The sequence below is a fragment of the Phascolarctos cinereus genome, unplaced genomic scaffold, assembly GCF_003287225.1.
Source record: "Phascolarctos cinereus isolate Bilbo 61053 unplaced genomic scaffold, phaCin_HiC Scaffold_726;HRSCAF=1367, whole genome shotgun sequence".
Taxonomy (NCBI): Eukaryota; Metazoa; Chordata; class Mammalia; order Diprotodontia; family Phascolarctidae; genus Phascolarctos; species Phascolarctos cinereus.
In genome coordinates, this window is record NW_027556098.1 from 102,026,879 (window position 1) to 102,035,990 (window position 9,112).

Genomic DNA, 9,112 nt, shown 5'->3' on the forward strand with positions numbered 1-9,112 from the left:
ATGCTAGAGAGCGAGATAATGAAATTTGTGGTCCTCATCTCAATGTTCCAGTAAGCCCTGAGGAGGCAGAGTGTGCCAGCTAGTGTGAAATCTCACAGTCCAGACCCTCATCACCTCTCTCCTAGATGATTTCAATGACATCCAAGTTAGGCTCCCTGCCTCAAGTCTTTCCCAGCTCTAGTGCATCCTCCACATGGCTACCAAAGTGATTTTTCTTTTCTTTTTCCACCACTGACAAATCCCAGTTTATTTTTTTCCACTTAATAGTATTTTATTTTTTCCAATTACATGTAAAGATAGTTTTCAACATTCATTTTTATAAGCTTTTGAGTTCCAAATTTTTTCTCCCTCCCTGCCCCTCCTCCCTCATCCCTCCTTTCCCCCCTCCCCAAGATGGCAAGCCAGCTGATATAGGCTATGTACAATCATATTAAACATATTTCCACATTAATCATGCTGTGAAAGAATCAGAACAAAAGGGAAAAGCCATGAGAAAAAAAAGGAAATAGTATGCTTCGATCTGCATTTAGGCTTCATAGTTCTTTCTCTGGATGTGGATAGCATTTTCCATCATGCATCCTTTGGAATTGTCTTAGATTGCCGAGAAAAGCTAAGTCTGTCAGAGATGATCATCACATGGTGTTGCTGTTACTGTTGTACAATGTTCTCCTGATTCTGCTCCAAAGTGATTTTTCTTAAGGGAAGGTCTGGCCAAGTCATTTGCTACTCAGTAAGCTCTGGTGCTTCCCTGTTGCCTCTAAGATGAAATTTAGGCTCCTCTGGGTAGCTTTTAGAGCCTACACAACTTTATCCCAAATCTATTTTTTCAGCTTTGCTGTATGTTTCTTTTTTAAAAATTAATTAATTTATTTTTAGTTTTCAACATTCACTTCCATAAGATTTTGAGTTCCAAATACTCTCTCCATCTCTCCCCTCCCCCACTCCAACACGGAATGCAATTTGATATAGGCTCTACATATACATTCATATTGAGCTTATTTTCACATTAGTCATATTGCAAAGAAGAATTAGAACCAGTAGGAGAAACCACAAGGAAGAAGAAACAAACAAAAAAGAAAAGAAAAGAAAAAATAGAGACAGCAAATAATATGCTTCAATCTGCATTCAGACTCCATGGTTCTTTTTCTGAATGTGGACAGTATTTTCCATCATGGGTCCTTTGGAATTGTCTTGGATCCTTGCATTGCTAAGAAGAGCTAAATCTATCAAAGTTAGTCATCACACATTGTGGCTGTTATTGTGAACAGTGTTCTCCTGGTTCTGCTCACTCCACTTACAATCAGTTCATTCAAGCCTTTCCAGGTTTTTCTGAAGTCTGCCTCTTCATAATTTCTCAAAGCACAGTAGTATTCCATTACATTCATATATGACAACTTATTCAGCCATTCCCCAACTGATGGGCATCCCCTCAATTTTCAATTTTTTGCCACCACAGAAAGAACTGCTATAAATATTTTTGTACATGTCGGTCCTTTCCCCTCTTTTATAATCTCTTTGGGATATAGACCTAGAAGTGGTATTACTGGGTCAAAATGTATGCACATTTTTATAGCCCTTTGCGCATAGTTCCAAACTGCTCTCCAAAATGGTTGGATCAGTTCACAACTCCACTGACAATGCATTAGTGTTCCAATTTTCCCACATCTTCTCCAGCATTTATAATTTTCCTGTTTTATCATGATAGCCAGTCAGATAGGTATGATGTGGTACCTCAGAGTTGTTTTGATTTGCTTTGTTATTTTGATAATCAATAGTGATTTAGAGCATTTTTATATGACTATAGATAGCTTTAATTTCTTCATCTGAAAACTTCCTGTTCGTATCCTTTGACCATTTATCAACTGGGGAATGGCTTGTATTCTTATAAATTTGACTCAGTTCTCTACATATTTTAGAAATGAGACCTTTATCAGAGATACTGGTTGTAAAATTTTTTTCTCAGTTTTCTTCTTCACTCCTAATCTTGGTTGCATTGGCTTTGTTTGTGCAAAAATTTTTCTTTTTTTTTTTGCAAAAAATTTTCAATTTAATGTAATCAAAATTGTCCATTTTGCATTTAATAATGTTCTCTATCTCTTGTTTGGTTATCAGTTCTTCCATTCTCCATATATCTGACAGGTAAACTATTCCTTGCTCTCCCAGTTTGCTTATAGTATCAGCCTTTATATCTAAATCATGAACCCATTTTGACTTTATTTTGGTATACAGTGTAAGATGTTGGTCTATACCTAGTTTCTGCCATACTTTTTTCCAGTTTTCCCAGCAATTTTTGTCAAATACTGAGTTCTTACCCTAGAAGCTGGAGTCTTTGGGTTTATCAAACAATAGATTACTATAGTCATTGACTACTGTGTCTTGCATACCTAACCTATTCCACTGCTCCACTACTCTGTTTCTTAGCCAGTACTGAGTAGTTTTGATGGCTGCTGCTTTATAAGACAATTTAAGATCTGGTATGGCTAAGCCACCTTCCCTAGCATTTCCTTTCATTAATCCCTTTGATATTCTGAACCTTTTGTTCTTCCAGATGAATTTTGTTATTTTTTTCTAGTTTCATGAACTAATTTTTTGGTAGTTTGATTGGTATGGCACTGAATAAATAAATTAATTTAGGTAGAATTGTCATTTTTATTATATTAGCTCGGCCCACCCATGAGCAACTAATGTTTTTCCAATCATTTAGATCTGACTTTATTTGTGTGAGAAGTGTTTTCTAACTGTGTTCATATAGTTCCTGGGTTTGTTTGGGCGGGATAGACTCCCAAATATTTTATAATGTCTATAGTAACTTTAAATGGAATTTATCTTTCTATCTCTTGCTGTTGGGCTTTGTTGGTAATATATAGAAATGTTGACAATTTATGTGAGTTTATTTTGTATCCTGCAACTTTGCTAAATTTGTTTATTATTTCAAGTAGTTTTTTTACTTGATTCTCTAGGATTCTCTAAGTCTATCATCATATCATCAGCAAAGAGTGATAGTTTCGTTTCTCCTTTGCCTATTGTAATTTCTTCAATTTCTTTTTCTTCTCTTATTACTAAAGCTAAAGTTTCTAGTACCATACTGAGTAACAATGGTAAAAATGGACATCCTTATTTCACCTTTGATTTTATTGGAAATGCTTCTAGCTTATCTCCATTATATAGGATGCTTGCTAATGGTTTTGGGTAGATGCTACTTATCATTTTAAGAAAGACTCCATTTATTCCTGTGCTCTCTAGTGTTTTTTTTTTGGCTAGGCAGTGGGGTTAAGTGACTTGTCCAGGGTCACACAGCTAGTAAGGGTCAACTGTAAGTGTCTCAGGCCAGATTTGAACTCAGGTCCTCCTGATTCCAGGACCACTGTGCCACCTAGCTGCCCCCAGGATTTTTAATAGGAATGGGGGTTGTATTTTGTTAAAAATTTGTTCTGCATCTATTGAGATAATCATATGGTTTCTGTTGGTTTTGTCATTGATATGATCAATTACATTGGTAGTTTTCCTAATAGTGAACCAGCCCTGCTTTCCTGATATAAATCCTACCTGATCATAGTGTATTGTTCTCGTGATAAATGTATATTTCTTTCGAAAAAGTAAAGGGGATAAATTGCACTGTTTTTTGTTGGCTGGATCATCTTAAGTCCTAGGGGATAGGCAGTAGTGGGGACAAAGAATGCAATTTCCCAAATTAATTAATTAATTGGGGGTGGGGCGCTAGAGGGTCCAATTTATCAAAAACTCAGTGGAAAGAACACTGGATTCAAAGTCAAAGGAGTTGGGTTCCAATCCTAGCTTTCTTACTTACTACCTACTTCTCTGACTTGACCTCTCAAGTCCTCATCAGAGGAGAGTTGGACTATTGGGACTAAAGGGCCTTGGAAATCCATCATCACTCTAAGTTTATGATCCTATGATAGAAGATGGGATGAGGATGGGAAAGGGAGGGGCCATGAAAAGCCTTGAGGCTAATGGTAAAGGAAGTGACAAATTCTCAGAAATGATCATCCTGCTGATTATAAAGCATGAGATGGGAAACAAAGGCTCATAGGACTTGGGGGACCTTTACACATGGCTTAGTTCAATCCCTTTTTATAGAGAAAGAAACCGAGGTCCGGGTCACTCAGCTAGTTAAATGGCAAAACTGGGATTAGAATCTAGGTCCACTTCTCTGTTTGGTGCCCTTTTTTCTCTACCATCTTGGAAACCTTTCTCTAGGGCCATATCACTCTCATCATCATTGTCACAGTATTCAAGATGGTTTTATTGATAATTTCCTGCGGTACACTGTTAGTCAGCAGTTGTCAGGACTTCAGAGCCACTGACTCAGCTGCAAAGAAGTCTGGTAACTTACTCACCAAGTGTCTAACCAGGCCATCAAAGCACCTGAGTATGACTAATTTGTCAGAATTTGTAGGGGAAAGTGAGGTGGCACAGTGGATAGAGCACTAGACTTAGGAGTAAGGAAGACTCATTTTCCTGAGTTCAAATCTGGCCTTAGATACTTACTAGATGAGTGAACCTGGGCAAGTCACTTAACCTTGTTTGCCTCAGTTTTCTCATATGTAAAATGAGCTGGAGAAGTAAAAGGCAAACCACTCCAGTATCTTTGCCAAGAAAAGTCCAAATGGAGTCACGGAGAGCCAGACAAGACTGAACAACAACAAAAAAATGACTTGTTTGGCTTCTGGTTGCACAGGGGTCAAATTTAAATATTAAATAAATCCAATAAATTAAACAAGTCCTTATTAAGCACCTAGTATGTACAAGACACTATGCCTGGAACAAAATAAAAGTTCCTGACCTCGAGGAACTATATTCTTCTAGAGGGTAGAACATGTATAGAAGCAAGCAAATATAAAGTAATTTCTTTTTTTCTTAATGTAGCTTTTGTTCTTTTAGGAATCTGTCCTCCCTACCACCCTTAACTCCCACTGAGAAGAAAACCCAGGCTCCAAAATCAAATAAACATCAAAACAAAAAATAAAGCCTTTGATACCTATGCACATAGTCCAGCAAAACCAGTTCCCACATTGGTCGTGTCCTAAGATGTCTGTATGCAGTTTTTAAAATTCACTTTTAAGTTCATTATCTCTTCTCTGCCAGGAGGTGAGTGGTGTGTTTCACCTTTATTCTAGTTTCAAGTCTTTCAAATTTGTTTTTCTCTATAAAGCTTTTTTTTTCTTTCTATACAAAGCAATTTCAAGATGGAGAGAGGGTTAATAATGGGACAGGGGAGGAAGAAACAGGAAAAGCCTTTTGTAGGAACATAGATTTAGAGATTGGGTCATAGTGGCTAGAGAGCCAGTCTTGGAGTTCAGAAAACTCATCTTCCTGAGTTCCAATCTGACCTCAGTCACTTACTAGCTGTGTGACCCTGGACAAGTTACTTAACCCTATTTACCTCAGTTTCCTCATCTGTAAAATGAGCTGGAGAAGGAAATGGCAAACTGCTCCAGTATCTTTGCCAAAAAAACCTCAAATGGAGTCATGAAGAGTTGGACACAACCAGAATGACTGAACAAGAAGATTTAGAGATGAAACATACTTTAGAGGTCATCAAATAAAGCCCCTTCATTTTTCGGTTAAAGAGACTGAGTCTAAAGAGATTGTGACTTGTCCAGGTTTACACAGCTAGTCAGTGTCTGAGGCAGGATTTGAACCCAGGGCTTCCTGACTCAGGTCCAATGCTTTCTCCACTAAACCCCAAAGAAAAGTCACTTGATGGAGAGAACTAGGAATTCTTTGAGGCGGGAATACATTACAGAAATGTCAGTCAATACATATTTATTACGTGCCTAGTATGTGCCAGGCACTCTGCTATTTCTAGGGATATAAAAGCAGGCAAAAGAGAGTTGCTACTCTCAAGGATCTCATAATCTAATGGGGAAGACAAGCAAGTAAATATATACAAATAAGCTACAGACTGGATAAATGGGAAATAACAGAAGAAAGGCATGAGAATTGAGGAGTTGGGGAAGGCTTCCTGCAGAAGGAGGGATTTTAGTTGGGACTTAAAGAAGCCGAGGAGGTCAGGAGGTAGAAATGAGGAGAGAGAGCATTCCAGGCACGGGAGCCAGCCAAAGAAAACACTCAGAACGAAGAGATAGAGCATCTTATTCCTGCAACAACCAGGAGACCAGTGTCACTGGATCTGAAAGTATGAGACAGGGAGACTGGAAGATAGTGGGGAGGAGGCTACTTATGAAGGGCTTTGGAACCTCCTGTATAGAGAAGTGCTTCACCAGCCTGTTTGACCTGCATGGCGTAAGCTAGTTGTCACTTTACATAAATTTGCATTACACAAATTCAACTTTATGTAAAGAATTCTGAAAGACATTTGCATTCTGAAAAGCCCACCTATGCTAACATTACTGTACAGTACTACGCTCTCTCCGCTCTTGCTCCCTCAGCTTAACCGCCCACTCTCCACCGCCCCCCCCAACAAAACCCTAAAAAAATACCTCTCCAAATGAAAGCAGAAGAACTGACAGACCACACAGGATTGGGGGCTTGATTTGGGGACTTGGCTTGAGATTTCCAGCACTGAGGGAGGAGATCTTTGACCCACTCAGCCAGCCCATCTGCTTGCTCTTCTGTCTTCTGTCACTTAGCACTCAAGTACCGTCTGTCTGTCCCCAGGCCCCAACACGTCACCTCTCCTCTCCTGTCTACGTCCATGTCATCCCCCATGTGTCAGCCTTCCCCCAACTTCTTCCTTTAGCCTGTATGTTCCTCCTCCTGCTCTTGCTTCTCTATCCCTGGTCTCTATATGTCCTTGAACCATATCTAGCCCCCTCCCTTCACAGGTGCATGGGCCCCTTACTTCATTACCTCTTTTCTTCCTTCCCTCTCTTCCCCAGGTCTGTGGGCAAATTAGCACTATGTAATCAATTCCACTATACACTGTCCTCTCCCTTGAATTTCTTCTCTTATTTTCTTGTTCTTCTACCATCATTGCATAATGTCCTAACCTCAACCCTGTATTATTATTATCATCTGCCTTCTTAGATTTCCTTGAACTCAACGTTTCTTCTCATGCCTCTGTACTTTTGCCCAGGTTTGGACTAGACTCTTCCTCACTTCTGCCTTCTAGAACATTTAACTTCCTTCAAGGTTCAACTCAGGTACCACTTAGCTCCTAACAGAGGTGATGGATTCATGGTGCATACTGAGACATCTAATTTTGGACATGGTTATGGTGGAAATGGTTTTTACTTGATTATTTATTCATTACAAGGGTTTGGGGGTTTCTGCCTTTTTTTTTTCCTAGAAAGGAAGGGGGGTGGTAACAGAGAGAAAAATAATGCTTGTTAACTGAGAAAAAAAAGACTAGGAGTCATCTGTTATGTTCTGTAATTCTGGTGTTCTGTGATTCTGAGAATTATTTTGGATTATTTGAGGACAGAGAAACTCTCAAATATCCTGAAATAGATCATTATAAACAGCAAATTTCAGTTCTTAGAGCAAGCAGAACAAAACATGCTTTTGGCAAGTCCCTCAAATAAATTTTTAATTTTTTAGTATAATTTACTTTTTTATTTTCTTTTTTATTTCATTAACTTACTCAATTTTAGTTTTCAACATTCACTTCCATAAGCTTTTGAATTTTAGGTTTTCTTCCCCTTCCTTCCCTTCCCCATCCCCAAGACAGTGTGCAATCTGATATAGGCTCTACATATACATTCATATTAAACATATCAAATCAATTTCTTAAGTTAATCAGCTAAAAAATAATACAAGAAGTAATTAAGACAATTCACTGGAATGTCAATGAAGACCTTAGGACACCAACCCCAAGAAGCAAAACCCCAGAAAATTGTTCCCCAGTGAAGAGAGACACTAGAGTCCAAAACCTTTGGGCAAGGAGAGACCTTGACTTCTGTCTTCATAGGAAACTTACGATGAAGAGAAGGCCACTGAGGAGTGAAGCTGGGTGAGGGAGGAGGAGCTCTTTTGGAGTGAGGCTGCTGGGAGGAAGAACCCACTATATGGTAGCTTTACTTTTTAATTAAATATGCTAACTACCTAGGTCTTTAGCAAGATTGTTTCTATATTCGTGAAGAATACAAATGCTGTTAAAGTATAAATATACCAAATATTTAAATTATCGTTTGAAATATTTATTTAGACACCCTCTTTTAAAAGTCTAGGGAACAAAATTCTAATTGCCTCACCCTAGTTATTTGTTGTTATTGAGTCATTTCAGCCATGTCCAACTCTTTGTGACCCCCATTTAGGGTTTTCTTGGCAAAGATACTGGAATGGTTTGTCATTTCTCTCTCCAGCTCATTTTGTAGATGAGGAATTGAGGCAAACAGGATTAAGTGACTTGCCCAGGGTCACAGAGCTAATAAGCGTCTGAGGCTGGATCTGAACTCAGGAGGACAAGTCTTCCTGTCTCTGGATCCAGTGCTCTATTTACCACACCACCTAGCTACCCTACCCTAGTTATGACTCTGATAAAATCATACTGTGAAACTGACTGGGATCCAGCAGAAGAATCATTCAATTACCACAGGAGCTTTAAGGAAGACATCTCCTAACTGGACAAAGTTGAGAAGTTCTATATCTATTCTGTGTATGTGGATAATAGTATGTATGCTCATGCTTTTTCAAAGTTGGAATAAATTGATTTTTGTTAAACTAAATAATGAGAGAGAGAGAAAGAGAGAGAATTTGTGTGCGTGCCCACGTGACCATCGAAAACTAACTAGGAAGAGAAAAGGGGTTAGTCTCTATTACTCGAGCACAGACAAGTGTTCTGAAACAACAGATGATATCAAATTAGGTAAGGAGCCCAGGATCTCACCATTGTGATTGGCCAATTGTTTCACAAGGTCAATGCATGCTGTTGGAAGTGTTCTTGAACTCAAGTAGTCTTGGATCATAGTAGGAAATAATAACAATATTGACAAAGCACTTCAAATCTTTCAAATAACTTTCCATACTGTATGCTGGTGAGATAGATAATGTCAACATTATTCCTACTTTACAGATGAGGAAACTAAGTCCCAGAGAAGTTAAGTAATTTGGCCAATGTCACACAGGCAATAGGTCACAAAGCTGGGATTTGAACTAATGTACCTTGAGTGCAAGATCAGTGCCGTTC